The following is a 13,968-nucleotide window of genomic DNA, read 5'->3' as shown; positions in this document are numbered from 1 at the left end:
CTTGCTTTATTGTGACCTGGGAAGGTACTGGCATCAAGAAAAGCCAAATCCGGGCAAATGATATGACCATAAACAACACCTTAGCATTACTGTGCTGTGCACAAATCTCCTTGAACTACCTTCAAACTTGGAGAATATATACATACGTGTATATGTTAATATATATGTATATATTTTAAAATTTTTTAATTGAGGGAAACTGCTATAACTCTAGAAAGTAATGGGAAATAAATATTCTAATAAGTATTCTAAGTCAGCCAGGAAGTGATCAGATTGTTAGTGCTTGGTGCATTGTCTGTATATGAAACACTAATAATCTTAATGAAACTAGCGCACTGGCAGTTTTAAAAGGAAGCCGCGCACAAAGGTCTGTGTTTTGTAGCGGCGTGGCTTGTGTGCTTGTGTTAAAGGGGGTTGTGCTACCTTGCAGCATTTTATTTTTGCAGCGGAAAAGTTGCCTGACTTTTTTTTTTTTAAGCAGGTATTGAACTTGTATTATTTGTCAATTTAAAATCAGTAATGAGCATTTATTTTAGAAAAAGGAAGCAGAAAGGATCTCATACCCAGGTGGAGAGTAGGTGCGGAGAGGGAGTTTGTAACTTGTCTTTTCTCCTCACTTTTCAATACTGGAAAAATTAGTGTCTCAAAAGCTCTCAAGGAGAACTAACTTAAAACTGCAACGTTCACAAAAGATCGTCTCCTTTCTCTTCTCAACTCCTCCTCCCCTCTCTACGCAGAGCTCCAAGAAGCTGGTGGAATGGGGTCAAGGGATGGTCCAGGGCTTGGGGGCTCCAGGAGCTCAGGTTCAATGCTGGTGACAGCCACCCTGTCCTGAGATCATGGGAGGGGGCTTTCTGTCCTCCTCCTCTCTGGCTTACTCTGAATTATCCAAAATGAGATGCTAACTATTTGCTCCAGGCAGACTGTGTTTAAACCCAGTTCTCAAAGACTGCCCCCTCCACTCCCCTATTTTTTGTGGAGACACTTTCGAATCCAGTAGGTGCCCGTGTACACGGTAACCTAATCCCAAGGTTCTCAAGCAGCTTTCTGAAAGTAGGATCTTGTTGTGGTGTTTGGCTAAATTTCTGGGAGTAACTGGCTGAAGGCATTAGACTACTGAGAGTCTGGCCTATTCCCAAAGGGTCTCTGCAAATTAATCACCCTGTGAGCTAAATTTGTTTATGGACATATTTGGAATGGAGGAGGTCCACATGGGATCATTTCCTTCATTTGTTCTGCAGAGCACCTGCTCGGAGTATTCCGTGGTGCACCTCCCGCTCCCCCCAGCACTGCGGCTCTTGATCTCTCGTGATGGGTGTGAGGGTGATGATGAAGATAATAATACATTTATTCCTCAGTTCTTCCTGTTGGGAATTCACGGCACTCAGTTATCTCAACGAGAGTGGAGGCGGTACAAGGGATTTAGGGATACATGGAAATTATATATATATAAATTCGTTTGTCTGTTTCTATAGCAATTGCTTCTTAAAAATAATTTAGTAGTTTAATACAAAAGTGGTGGATGGGTTTTTATGTGCTCGTATAGGGAAGATTTTTTTAGTTTCACACATGTTCAGTTTTAATGGGTAATAATTACATCTTTGTATTTTGATGTCAGGCTGGTTATGAGGCCTAATTCTGCAGGCAGCCTCCTCATTGATTTGCTCCTAACTGCTGATTTTAGAGAGAGGGAGTTGCAGGCCAGGATCCCCTTCTGTTTTTCAGACAAGTTAACACATAAGTGGCTCCTTCAGTTCCATTTCGACAGACAGTTGCTTTCCTGGCCTGTCTTCTCCAGGCCCTGGAATCGAATATACATATGGTTTTGTGGTTGGGGCTTTTTTGAAAGACAGATTCCTTAAAAAAAAAATTGTCCCCCACTCTGCACCCCGCCTCTCTTGCTAGGCATCCTTTTCCCACCTCCTCACTCGAGTTTGTAGTTTGCAGGCCTGATTCTCTGCAGCCCTGGCCCCGCATGTGCTGGGAAGGCAGTAAAAATGAGCACTAATCAATCTTCCAGAGAGAAGCAATGGGCATTAGAAGGCCACTATCCTGTGACTAAACACACCCCCTTTATGGAGTGTTGGTACTAATAAAGGCCAGCTTATTACTGAGGCAGAGACCAAAGCCTGGATGAGGTCAACCATGACTGACAGTCATCAGTCATTCTTAATGATACTTTTTCCCGTGCTTTCTAAGGGATTCTGAGCAGAGTGCAAATCATTCGGGGTCATTCATAGTTCATGTACCCACAGATGGCAAAGGTTTTGAAAGACTTCAGTTTAAACTTGTAAAAAAAAAAAAAAAAAAAAAAAAAAGATCCTCACTTTTTTTTTTAAAGGAAGGGAAAATACCCCAAAACAAAACATAGATTTTTCTTATTGGAACACTTTCATGTTCTTTCAACCTAATAGATGTTTTACACACTACGGTGCTTGTGCATTATTAAAAGAGACATAAATTTATGTTTTATGACGTCTGTCTTCTTTAATTATTACCTTTGATGTCTATTGGTGACTAAAGAGAGCTTAACAGGATTTCTTTCTCTTCTTAAATTTCGCATCGTGAAACCCAGCTAGTCCCTGACAGATGTCTGTTCCTCACCTTCAGGATTATTTTATAAATCCCTTTCTGATGAGCGGAAGTGTCAAATCAAGGACAGGTCATAAAGTAAAAGTATAAACCTTTTAAAGAGAGACCTTGGTAATATATAAACATTCTGCACACTATCTGAATTTTTTATGGACTAAAGAAAAATTATATTTCAGCTGGAGGAAGGGAGAAGTTTAAACATCAGCCCAGATTTTAATGTATGATCCCCCCTCCCTGCACTACTCTTATTTATAGCCGTCTAAGAAACCATTGGCTTTATCGGCTATTTTAAACATTTGGACTCGATTTGGAACCTGCCTGTTAATTGTCCATGTTTAAATTCAGAAGGTTGACTTTGAATCAATGCTTGCACACAGTACAGGATACAGGGTGGCGGGGAGGGGTGCGGCGGGCATTGGTTGTAGGGTAGAGGCCTGGGTCTTTGTTCTTTCATTAATTTCTTTTTCCGTTTTCTTTCTCAAGCCTCAGTTTCCTTCTCTGTAAACAAAGGGCTTATATTATTAGAGAATTCCTAACGCGTGCTATTCTACAACCATGCGATTCATTGCACCCATCTTTGGCACCCCTGAGTTGGAGGAAGTCGCCGTCATGAAGCAACAGCTGTCCTTTTTTTTTTTTTTTTTCTTTTTTAGAAAAGCTGGTTGTGCCTAGAGAATTTGTTTTTGGTAAAATTTGCGTTTATTTCTACTTATAAAATTGGAAATAAGCTGAAATCAACAACTTCTGGGCCCTCCTGCCATTTTCATGTCAAGGCCTATGTAGACATGTCAGTGCACGTGAGATGTGGAAGCTGTACAAGGAGCATTCTTGGGTGTGGACGTGCATGGTGGGTGCACAGGCCTCTAGGAAATGCCTCCTGGGTTCACGGGCACCTTCAATCATGGATGATGGGGCTGGAAACTTGCCTCTAGCTTTTTAAAGAAAAATTAAATATTTTGAATTGAATTCAGCAATTTCTTGAACACCTACTGTTTGCGAGTGAGGCCTGGCGGTAGGTGAGCATGACGTGGAGCTCGTGGGAGAGTTGGAGATGTGATCGCTTCTGTCCATGTGTCAGCATGATGGTCTGTCCACGCCACTTTCTTCTGACTGTGAGCTGGCCCATCTTTGTACGCTTGCCCCACAACCTCAGCGTGCCCTTTGGAACATCAGAAGTCCCCCACAGCCTCAGCAGGTCTTCTGAGCACTAGAAATTAGAGCCCCACTGTCGTGGAAATAAACTCGTCATCACGTAGGGCTGACAATGAGACAGCTGACCATCCTCCACATTCCGAGCCTGAAGGGGGAAGGTTTGCCCAAGGAGAGGTGCTGCTGGGCTCACCCACCATCCTGAGCACAGCAGACAGCAGTTAATGGAAGACTGTATCCTGGTGGTGGGTTTTACTTAATGTTCTTTATTATGAAGAATAGTGATACCTCAAAGCCATAAATTTTTCGAGAGTAGCTTCTCCATGTTGATTTTTCTTTGGATGGGTTGCTTAGAACTGAGCCAAAAGAGAGACACTTGGTGGAGAGGCAGGTTTGCACTTTGCCCTGTTTTTGTGTACATGGATGTCAAATGTCAATTTGGTAAAATGTGAAGCTGAATTTATAAATCTGTGCTAAGCAATTAGTTTGGAAATTAGTACTATCTCTAGGAAAATCCCCTTAGCAGGCATCAGATTCAAAACATGCAACTCAGTAGGTGTGGGGGCAAAACTGCAACATATTTTCAAGGCAAAATCTTACAAATATAAACATTATATGAAATATAAACATATGTTTGCAGTGTACAAGTGTCTTGCATATTCAAAGCAAATAAGTCCTGACTGGGGAGAAAAAAGTGTTTGGATGTAGCCGTTACATTTAATTTTCCTCACACAGTCAGTAGATAGTCTGTGTCTGCAAAGGATTGGTCTTTTCTTGCTCCCCACTCACCCAACTCTATGGTTCTAGAACCTTCTATTCATTCCCATTGGTGAGCCCATGAAATCTTTGATTCCTTCTTGATTGCTCTCTGAAGACGCCTATCAGGCACTGTCTTATCTGTTTGTAAAGCAACTCTGGCCCCAGATTTAAGTCATGGGTCTGGCTACAAGTTAGAGTGTGATTAATAATTGACTAATGTAGCTTTTATTTATCACAGGCTAGCACATTTCGCCATTACTGAGTTAATTTATGTTAAGTGTAAGCTGTCGTTCAATCTGTTTTTCAACTTTTTTTTTTTTTTAAATCCTAAGTCTATCTTTCACTTTTGGAGAAACAAAATCCTCATACAGGGCACAGACACACTCGATGCCAAAAAGTTGATTTCCTTTTCCCTGGAGCCATGCATCACCAGCCCTCCCAGCCGCAGTGTCAGCCCCTGACAGAATGACATGTGTCATTTATCAAAGGGGCCAGGCTGGGCCTTGGGAAACGCCGCCGACAAAGCCTGAGAGAGTTCATTTTGCAGTCCCTCCTACCCTCTGTGAACCCCTTGCCAGGAAAGCCTGTGATGTTTCTGTCTTCAGAGCATTACTGTAAGTCCTTCAACCTTCACAGAATTAACCCTCCCCACCTCAGCCTGCTGCAGCAGCTCCGAGCTCCTGCCTGGGAAGGTTCGGAGACCCAAAGGAGTGATGGTTCCAAGCCCAGGAACACACAAGCCCCCGGCTCTGTAGGGACACACCATGGAGTCCTGGCTTTCCCCACAGAAAGCATGACCCTGGTCCCCCTGCATCTCCCCACTCTCTAGCAGTCTTTAAGGATTCAAGCCCTGAGTAATACTCAGTGAGACAAGGTCAGAGGCATAAAGAACCAGCAGCAAAGCATTTCCCTGGTATCCAAATTCATAGGTCCCCCACTCCTGCGGCAGAAGTTTGGTCTTCTGTTTTTTTTTAGAGTCTGCCTAATAAGTGTTTTACTCCAGGCTATTTTTGAAACCACCTACTAAACCCGATAGATGTTTCTTCTTTTTCTCTGTTGCCTAGAATTTGTAACCCCATTCCCGCCTTCATAAAGACAGTGATGAGGTTCGAGTCTAAAAGTTGCTAAAAAAGGATATTTTGGAGGAGGAAGAGAAAGGGCCATTTTTGCCCCCAGCTTGTTTACTTTTTATATGAGTTTCCAAACCGCTAGAAAACCACCAAAAAGTGCAAAGGAAAAAAAAAAAATCAGCCAGAGGAGAGCATGGTGTTAAACTATAAAAGCATTTGGCTAAAATAAATTTTTTTTTTTCCCCTTGAAGAGTAGAGTTTTGCATTGTAATCATGTGTGAGAATGTGAGAAAAGTTATTGTTTCTCTCATCCCTGCCCCTTTGTACTTCGTACAGTCCCTACCACACTGAAGTTATTTACAGCATCAGATACCATTTAAAGAGATAGTGAAGGAGACTGTTGCCTTCGCCAGGAACTTTCCAGAAAGAAGTCCTATAAATTAGCCATTGCTCAGGAGTGGCTGTTTCCTAGGCGGAGCTAGCCCTTTCATTTGTCTGCATAAGGCTAATTTATTTTTGCAGCCAGATGTGGGCTGACAGCCATCACTCAGGGCTTCCTTCCCCCGCCGTTAGGAGGTCTGGAAGACAGTCACGTTCCCCATTTTACAGAATCCCCATCAACATTATTGAAGATGGATGTATCTTTAAAGCAAAGATTGATTGTGGATATCGGAGTTATGGTGTCATTTATCATGGTGAATATTATTTAGACTTGGGTTGTACAAGGCTGTAACTTGAGACACAGCCAGGGGAGGGACAATCTGAAAACGCGGATCCATGAACTTTAATGGATGGATGCTTTTTTCAAAGCTCAACTCACTATAGCGTGATTTACTTTTCTTACTGCAAGGAAACAAGCATTTCAGTCTTAAAGGGACAGCATGCCAATTGTCCTGTTCCGTAGGTTCCACCCAGGAAGGCATTACCGAGGGCGGTCAGAGCCCGGGCAAAAATGCTGAGAAGGCGTGAATGCTGCAACAGACTCTGGCCACACACATGTGCATTAAAGATGGCTTTCCAAATGGATCGCCTCCACTCCATCCTTATAGGACCCTGATAGTGTTAGAAGTGGAGATGTACCCCAGAGCTCACCATTATCAGGGCAGCAGTTAAGATGCTATTTATTTGCAGCCAGCTAACCTCTCCTAAGTGCTACAGATAGTGGCCATTTATATTTAGGAAGACAAATGAAGCCCAGGCTCTCCCGTGTCAGGAGCATGATGCTGTGGGGAGAATGCACAGTTATCGTCGCATGCCTAAATGTAGTAGCATATGCAACATAAGCAGTCTTGGCGACCTAATTAATATAAGTCTTTTTCATTTTGCTTCAGGATGGCAGCGTTATTGATATTTGCTCAGCAGGGAGTTGGTTCTAAGGGATGGTGGATCCAAAGTTGAACCTCTCAACGGTTGGTCCTCACATCTCTAGTCCTTGAAAATGGTAGAGCGGGATGTTCTAGTGCATTCGTCCTTTCTTCCAGGAGCACAGATCCCAGAATCTAGGCATTCACGCAGACACCAGGGAACAAGGCGCATCCCACTTTTATTTCTAATGGGATGCTTCATGGGCCAGAAATCTGGGGCTGCCGGTGGCTATGAGCAGCTTAGGTCGTGGCCCTTCGGCCACTAAGGCATTCTATTTGTTGCTAATGTTGCTTCATTTCATCTTTCCATTTCAGGGGTTTTGTTGCATGTGGTGGATAGAGGAGCTCTCAAAGTGAGTGAGGGGTTGGCCACAGTCAGCCCTGGGTGGGGCAGGTGTTGGGCATGCTACCCTGGCCTGCAGGCAGTCTTGTGACATGCCATCCCCAGGGTAATCCATGAGCTGGGATTCCGGTGGGTGCCACCCGACCTGCAGGCCCTCCTCAAAGCCCACCTCAGCTTTGATGCTCAGAGAGTGTGGCTTGCACTCCAGAGCCTAAAAGCCCTCTTTGGCTTTTTAAATAGAGAAGGTTTCTTGGAATTGTACAGTCTATTAAATGAAAGTAACTTTCTTTCCAGGATTGGTGCATCTCATCTTTGGGAGCTTCCAGTCCGATGGTGTGAACTCCTTTCTAGTATAATGGCACACACTGTACGCACCATGCAGCATGTCTCTGTCTATAAGATTGCTCACTGACTTGTTCGTGTCCTGGTGGACACTCTGCTCCATGAGGGCAGGGCCATCTTGTTCTCCTTCCACCGTCAAGAGCCCAGCACAGTTCCTGGCTCATAGTCAGAGCTCCCGGTGCTTGTTGAGGGACTGAACCCCCTCCTTGGGGAAGCCCTAGCTCTTGCGAAGACAGGTGAGTGTGACAGTCTGTGACATGCGGTCTATGACGTGCCGACCCTGGGTGCTGGTGATGGTAGGTGAAAGAAGAAAGCAGGAAGCTGTTTTTGGTTTCAAAGTGCTAACCCGAGTCGGTGGACTGGTTTTTTGGAAACTACCTTCCATGTAACATCAATCTAACCTAAAAGAAACAAACAAAACCCAGTGTAACAAGAAAAGGGGGCAAAGAAAGATGGTGAAAGGAATTGCCCACGCCTCCTTTTGAATGTTAAGTAAAAACAGGAAAATACCATCTGGAAAAATAGTCTGTTCATCATTATGCATCTACTTGTGGAAGTGCTCATAATGGTGGTGATACTGGGTGTTTTAGAGGACAAATACCAAGACCTCCTCTCAATCCTATTATGGTTTATAGGTCTGTGTTTATTTGCAAGTTAAAAGCACATTCTTGGCCTTTTAGAAACATATGACATGTCTACAAACAGGAAGTAGTTTATCAAATTCATATGAATCATGGCGTCTATAATGTTGGCCGAGGTCAAATCATTACACTAAATGTATTGTAACCGTTATTAATGCACGGGGTCCCCTTCCATCTTTGTGATGTAAGACTGCCGTTTCCTGATTAAAAGCTGTTTGGTGATGAGAAATTCAGCAGCTCCTGTCCGTCCTGGAGTGACTGACAGGCACCCGGGGCTGCCGTTCCTGCTGGAGCAGCATGTTCCTAGGAACGCACCTTACGAAGGGTCCTGAGCATCATGAATTACAGGAAACAGGAAACAAAAACAGAAGTGACTCAACTTTCACAACCACAACTGTGCATCCATAAGGAGGCCAAATTTATCATGGCACATTATGGAGCTCAGCAAATGTCATGAAAACCATTGTTTTTTAATTTTTTTCTTGGAGAGTTTGAATGAGGTGATTTATGGTAGTTATTCATCTTAAGGGTCATCCATCAATTTTTAGTTGCTAGGCGATCAGCCCAGCAGCTGTTTGCTTTGAATCAAGCTGAAAAGTTGTCAGTCACCACGCGCAGGTATGACCTTAGTGGTTGCAAACATCATGCGTGCGAAATTAAAGAGACGTCGTCTTTCTTCCCCGATTCCCCTGACTTCCCCGTGATTTGTGGAAGCGGTACGAGCCCTTCCTGGCTATTACAAGAAAAATAAGAACAAAGGAGTGCGTGGAACATTTCTTGGCTGGAAACTCACAGATACTCTTCCAATGCTGTACTTTACCCAAGTTCCCTATGCGAACTGCATAGGATGGATTATCGAAGTAAGTGCCATCAGTGGATGGGAGGTGAACCACTTGATTTATAATATTTATATAAGATTTATAATATTAAATAAGCCAGTTCAAAAAACCTATCAGTTCCCTTGTGGGGAAAAAATCAAATATCAGCATTTTTCAATGTGCGTCCCAGGCTGGAGACCAGCCCGATGGCGTTTTTGGGTTGGCAGTGGGTGGAAGGTGAGGAGATGTAGTTTCTCTCCAGTGGTGGAGGGTGGGAACTGTGCGTGGGCCTCACAGGCTCCAGGCAGATGAGGCTCTGTAGGTGCCTGGCCCCAAGTCTGGTACAGAGTGGGTGCCCAGGTGGTGCCCACTGACGTCCTCTGCTGAGATCTCAGGCTGCTGTGCTGGCAGGGGCAGCTCAGGCTGGTGTGGCCGTGGAGCCGGGCTGCCTTTGCCCATTACCACATCACTGTGATCCTGCCTGGGGCATGGTCCTTCGGAGGTCATTTCCACGGGTGCTTGGTGTGAGTCTTTCTCTAGCCTGGAGCTTCTCCCCAGATCTTTGCATTTCTGTCCACTACATGAGAACACTGTGAGGCTGGCTCAATAGCATGGTTGACCCCAAGAGGACATTTTTAGATACCTGTTCCTTGCTGGCTAATGTATAAACAGTGTTTCCTGCCTGCACTCTGCAATTTTATTTATTTATTTATTGAAACAGAGTCTCACTCTGTCCCCAGGCTGGAGTGCAGTGGTGTGATCGTGGCTCATTGCAATCTCCGCCTCCTGGGTTCAAGTGATTCTCCTGCCTCAGCCTCCTGAGTAGCTGGGATTACAGGCACCTGCCACCACGCCCGGCTAATTTTTGTATTTTTAGTAGAGACGGGTTTCACCATGTTGGCCAGGCTGGTTTCGAACTCCTGACTTGGGTGATCCTCCTGCTTTGGCCTCCCAAAGTGCTAGGATTGATTATAGGTGTGTTCCGCTATGCCTGGACCACTCTGCAATTTTAGATCTTCACAGGGCTTCAAAAATTATCCCTTGGAAGGAAAATAAGTGCATGTGATGCCTTATTTATTTATTTATGAGATGGAATCTCACTTTTTTGCCCAGGCTGGGGTGAAGTGGTGTGAACTCAGTAACCTCTGCCTCCTGGGTTCAAGCGATTCTCATGCCTCAGCTTCCCAAGTAGCTGGGATTACAGGCCACCATGTCCGGCTAATTTTTGTATTTTTAGTAGAGACCGGGTTTCTCCATGTTGGTCAGGCTGGTCTCAAACTCCTGATCCCAGGTGATCCACCCACCTCAGTCTCCCAAAGTGTTGGGATTACAGGCATGAGCCACTGTGTCCGGACCTTTTTTTTTTTTTTTTTTTTAAATAATTGAGGCCAGATTTCCCTCATTTGAGAATCTTTCAAGCAGGAATTTTACTTTGCCTCTCAGTTGAGTTTTAATGTGTCTACGCAGGTAATTTACACCAATAAAACCAAATCCGAGGGGACTATGTGTTGTATACTCTAGTTTAATCTTTTTACATTTGATGGTTTCAATGGACTTGATTTTGCTGATGGCCTTTTAGACCATGTAGCTGTAAGATGTTTTGCATGTATTTTGGGAAGTCTAAAATAAGTTTAATTTGGAGTTAGGTTTGTCTTTCTCAACTTTCCATTGAGATATATATATATATATATATGTGTGTGTGTGTGTTATTTGTTTATTTAGTAGGTATTTCGAGGGTCTGAAACACGTCCTTTTAACAGGTAGTTCTGCACATTGGAAAAGAGAGTTTTCTGATCTAGGCTTTTCAGTTTTCAGACTCCAGGTCAACCCTGAAGGAAGTGGCGTGTGCCCCCAGTTCCTTCACATTTTAAAGAAGGTCCCACATCTTTTACTTGAAATCCTTGGGGCCAGATATGTTTTGGAATTCAGAACTTTTCAGATTTTTGAAAAGAAATTTTGTGCATATACTGTATATTTCGCAACATCCTCAGCTTAAACATGAGATTTTCTACAGGTAAATGGATTAATAGTCACAATACTTGGGCAAGGAGAGACCGGCAGTAACTTCATGTCCGTTCTGGTCAGGTTAAGTTTGCCACACACAGTTAGGAAGACTCTTCCAATTCTCAGGGCTGCCTGTGATGAAGGGACTGGGGGTCTGTGTTGGTGCACAGCCCATTTCACAGGACGCCTATCCCTATCTCTGTAGGGCTGGTAGCCTGCCTGTGCCTGGCGGCCTGAGAGCAGTTATGAGCTGGGCCACAGCCTCAGCAGCTCTGGAACTCCGGGCTTCCGTCATCGTTTTCTGTGTCGTAGGAGTTCTCTTTGGAGTTTTCTCCCATGTTCACATACAAAAGTGGTATCAGTTATATCTGCAGCCTGCACTGTTATCTCTTTAAACCATCGAACTGTGGAAACATATTTTACATCCCAGTGTATTCTCACGAGTCTTATAAAGTACAATCTTTTCTCACTTTTGGGGGAATTTGGAATTAGTATTATAGCACACTTAGGAAAAACCTGAAAACTTCCCTTAACAACGTTCCAGTATGTTTTCTGCTGATTTTCATGGTGAATATATAAATATAGTGGCAGTACTAAAAAGAGCACCTGCCAATCATGTCAGCTCTGTTAAGATATACAAGAAGATGGATGCCGGTGTTATGTGTGTTGGGTGCGGGTCACCAGTCATTAATGTCTGAGAAGTACAGATGTGTTGGGATGGTTTCTTGTTTGATTTTAGTTTTTGGAGTGGGGGGACATAGTATGAGTCAGCCTGGTGGATTAATGTTGGAAAGAGAAACTACCTGTTTGCTGGTCTCATAATCCCTTTCCTAGTGGCCTTCCTTTTTGAGGAGTGATGTGGGGCTTCCTCACACTTTTCACTCGGAAGGACTATTGCATACTCTGAATTGTTGAAGTCCACATTGCAGCACCTTTTTTTCTAGTGAGCATCTGCACGCCTGGCCTGCACACTGTGGAGGATGCGGTTCACTGGGTGGGAAGACTGTCTTTATGCAGTGGTTTGGGAGGATTAATTAATTGATTTTTAGATGCATTTATAAACTCTTATGGTGACTCGTATTTGCACACATACCGATGTCCCTTCTTGCCGTCTTCAGCACTCTTTGAAATGGAGGCCCACACTGGAGGCTTTGTTCTTTATATTCCGTTTACCATCATTTAGAAGATACTAATTTTAGATGGGCTCCTCTCTACACACAGAGAGAGAAGCTGAAATATATTCTGCAAGTGTGGGGAACCTTGCATGGCAACAGCCACATGGCCAGTGAATACATGATGGCTGGAGCCGGAGCCTGTGGGCCAGAGAGAAACAGGGCAGCCTGGGAGCCCTTTATTTGGAAGTGGGATTGTGGGTTCCCTGCACAGCTTCTCCCTGCGGCCACCTGGGGCCCTCTCCTTAACTCCTTCTTTTCCTTTCCCTGCTGTCTTTCTTTCCATCTACTTCCTTATCTCTCCCTGCCATCTCCTCTGGCAATTTTCAGTGATACTTTAGCTTTAGAAGTGTTCCTCGTAAAGTTTTTGCACAGTTTTAAAAGTTATAATATTTTGCAGCATTTTGTGCTCTTCAGAGGACAATTGCTCCAAAATCTAATAAGTCATAATAAATATAGTTCCGGAGGATGGGATAGTGGCGATGCTCTGGGAATAATAACTGCTTTGCCAGGGCTTCTGCATGGTTATTTGAAAGGTTTTTTTTTTTTCCCCCCATTAAATTTTGCATCTTTTGTATATGAGATGGCCTTCATTATTGCGTTTTTATGGTATTTGGTTGGTTACCAACTCAAATTAAAAAAATACTGTGAGGTTCTGGATATTTCTATTAACTTCTCTCTTAAATATGACATGTTCACACATACATATTTCTATAAACTTAGTTCAAGGGTATCAGTAAAAATATTTTTCCTCCTCCCATTTGCTGTTCATAAAACACTCGAGGGAGAAATTGTTTCTGTGATATTTTAGATGGGTTTTACAATAAATTTTAGATATTGTGGTGCACCGCAGTGCCTTTTATTTCATTTTCTCAGTAGAGCCAGCGCATCGAAAGATTTTGTCTATTGAAAAACTGCTTTTGATGAGTAATAATCATTAGTTGTTTTTTTTTTTTCTTCCAGTGGTAAAGGCATAGACCCCAGCCCCCAGGGTTCCTGGGACTTGTGAGCCATCAGCGTGTCACACCCGTGTTGTGAGAGGTTTCCATGCATTACCTCCTGCGCGTGAATGTGAGGGTTTAATCAGCACGGCCTTCCTGAGCATAAATCATGCTGCCTTAAATCCTTCTCGGAACCAAGGCGGGGATGTGAAATAAGAAATAAATATTGACATTAAACGTTTAATCCCCTTGGTTTCCTGACATGTGGTGTTGGGTCCGTTATGCTCATTCTTGCCTTTCCGGAACCTTCCAGGGGGACTGCTGGTCGTGCGTTGATGCCGTTGGGTAAAGAACCCTACAGCGGCTTGACCTCAACATCCAAACTTCCCAGCTTTGTACCTGCAGAGCGCGCATCTTTTCTTTCACTGTTAGATTTCTCAACTATAAATTGGGATGATAATACCTGGGACTGATTCCTACCTCGTGGAGTTCATGTGCTCATTTCTCCAACTGCTGGCCCATTCATTGGCTTATTTATCCAGTACATACTCGTTTTGAGTACTTGCTTGTTTCTAGACAGTTCGAGGACAAAGAAAAATAGCTAAGAAGGTCCTTGAGGTAATGGATCTCCCGGTATAGCGAGAGTATTTTGGAGACTGAAGTGGTTATCAATATTAACTTTATATGAAATATTTTATTATGCATCCTGTAAAAATTTCATTGAGCAATGAAATAAATGTTATCAGGACTGAATACGGGAAACAAAAACTCCA

At 43.5% G+C, this 13,968-nt stretch overlaps 1 protein-coding gene across 3 annotated transcripts in view; it reads left to right on the top strand.

The window, feature by feature from the left end:
• Positions 1-13,968, top strand: part of LOC105489321 (teashirt zinc finger homeobox 1) — an 80,275-nt gene that overhangs the window by 11,507 nt on the left and 54,800 nt on the right. The gene's annotated exons all lie outside the window — the stretch shown is intronic.

The sequence above is a fragment of the Macaca nemestrina genome, chromosome 19 (assembly GCF_043159975.1).
Source record: "Macaca nemestrina isolate mMacNem1 chromosome 19, mMacNem.hap1, whole genome shotgun sequence".
Classification (NCBI taxonomy): Eukaryota; Metazoa; Chordata; class Mammalia; order Primates; family Cercopithecidae; genus Macaca; species Macaca nemestrina.
Note: the sequence above shows the minus strand (reverse complement) of the source record. Positions and strands in the feature narration are given on the sequence as shown.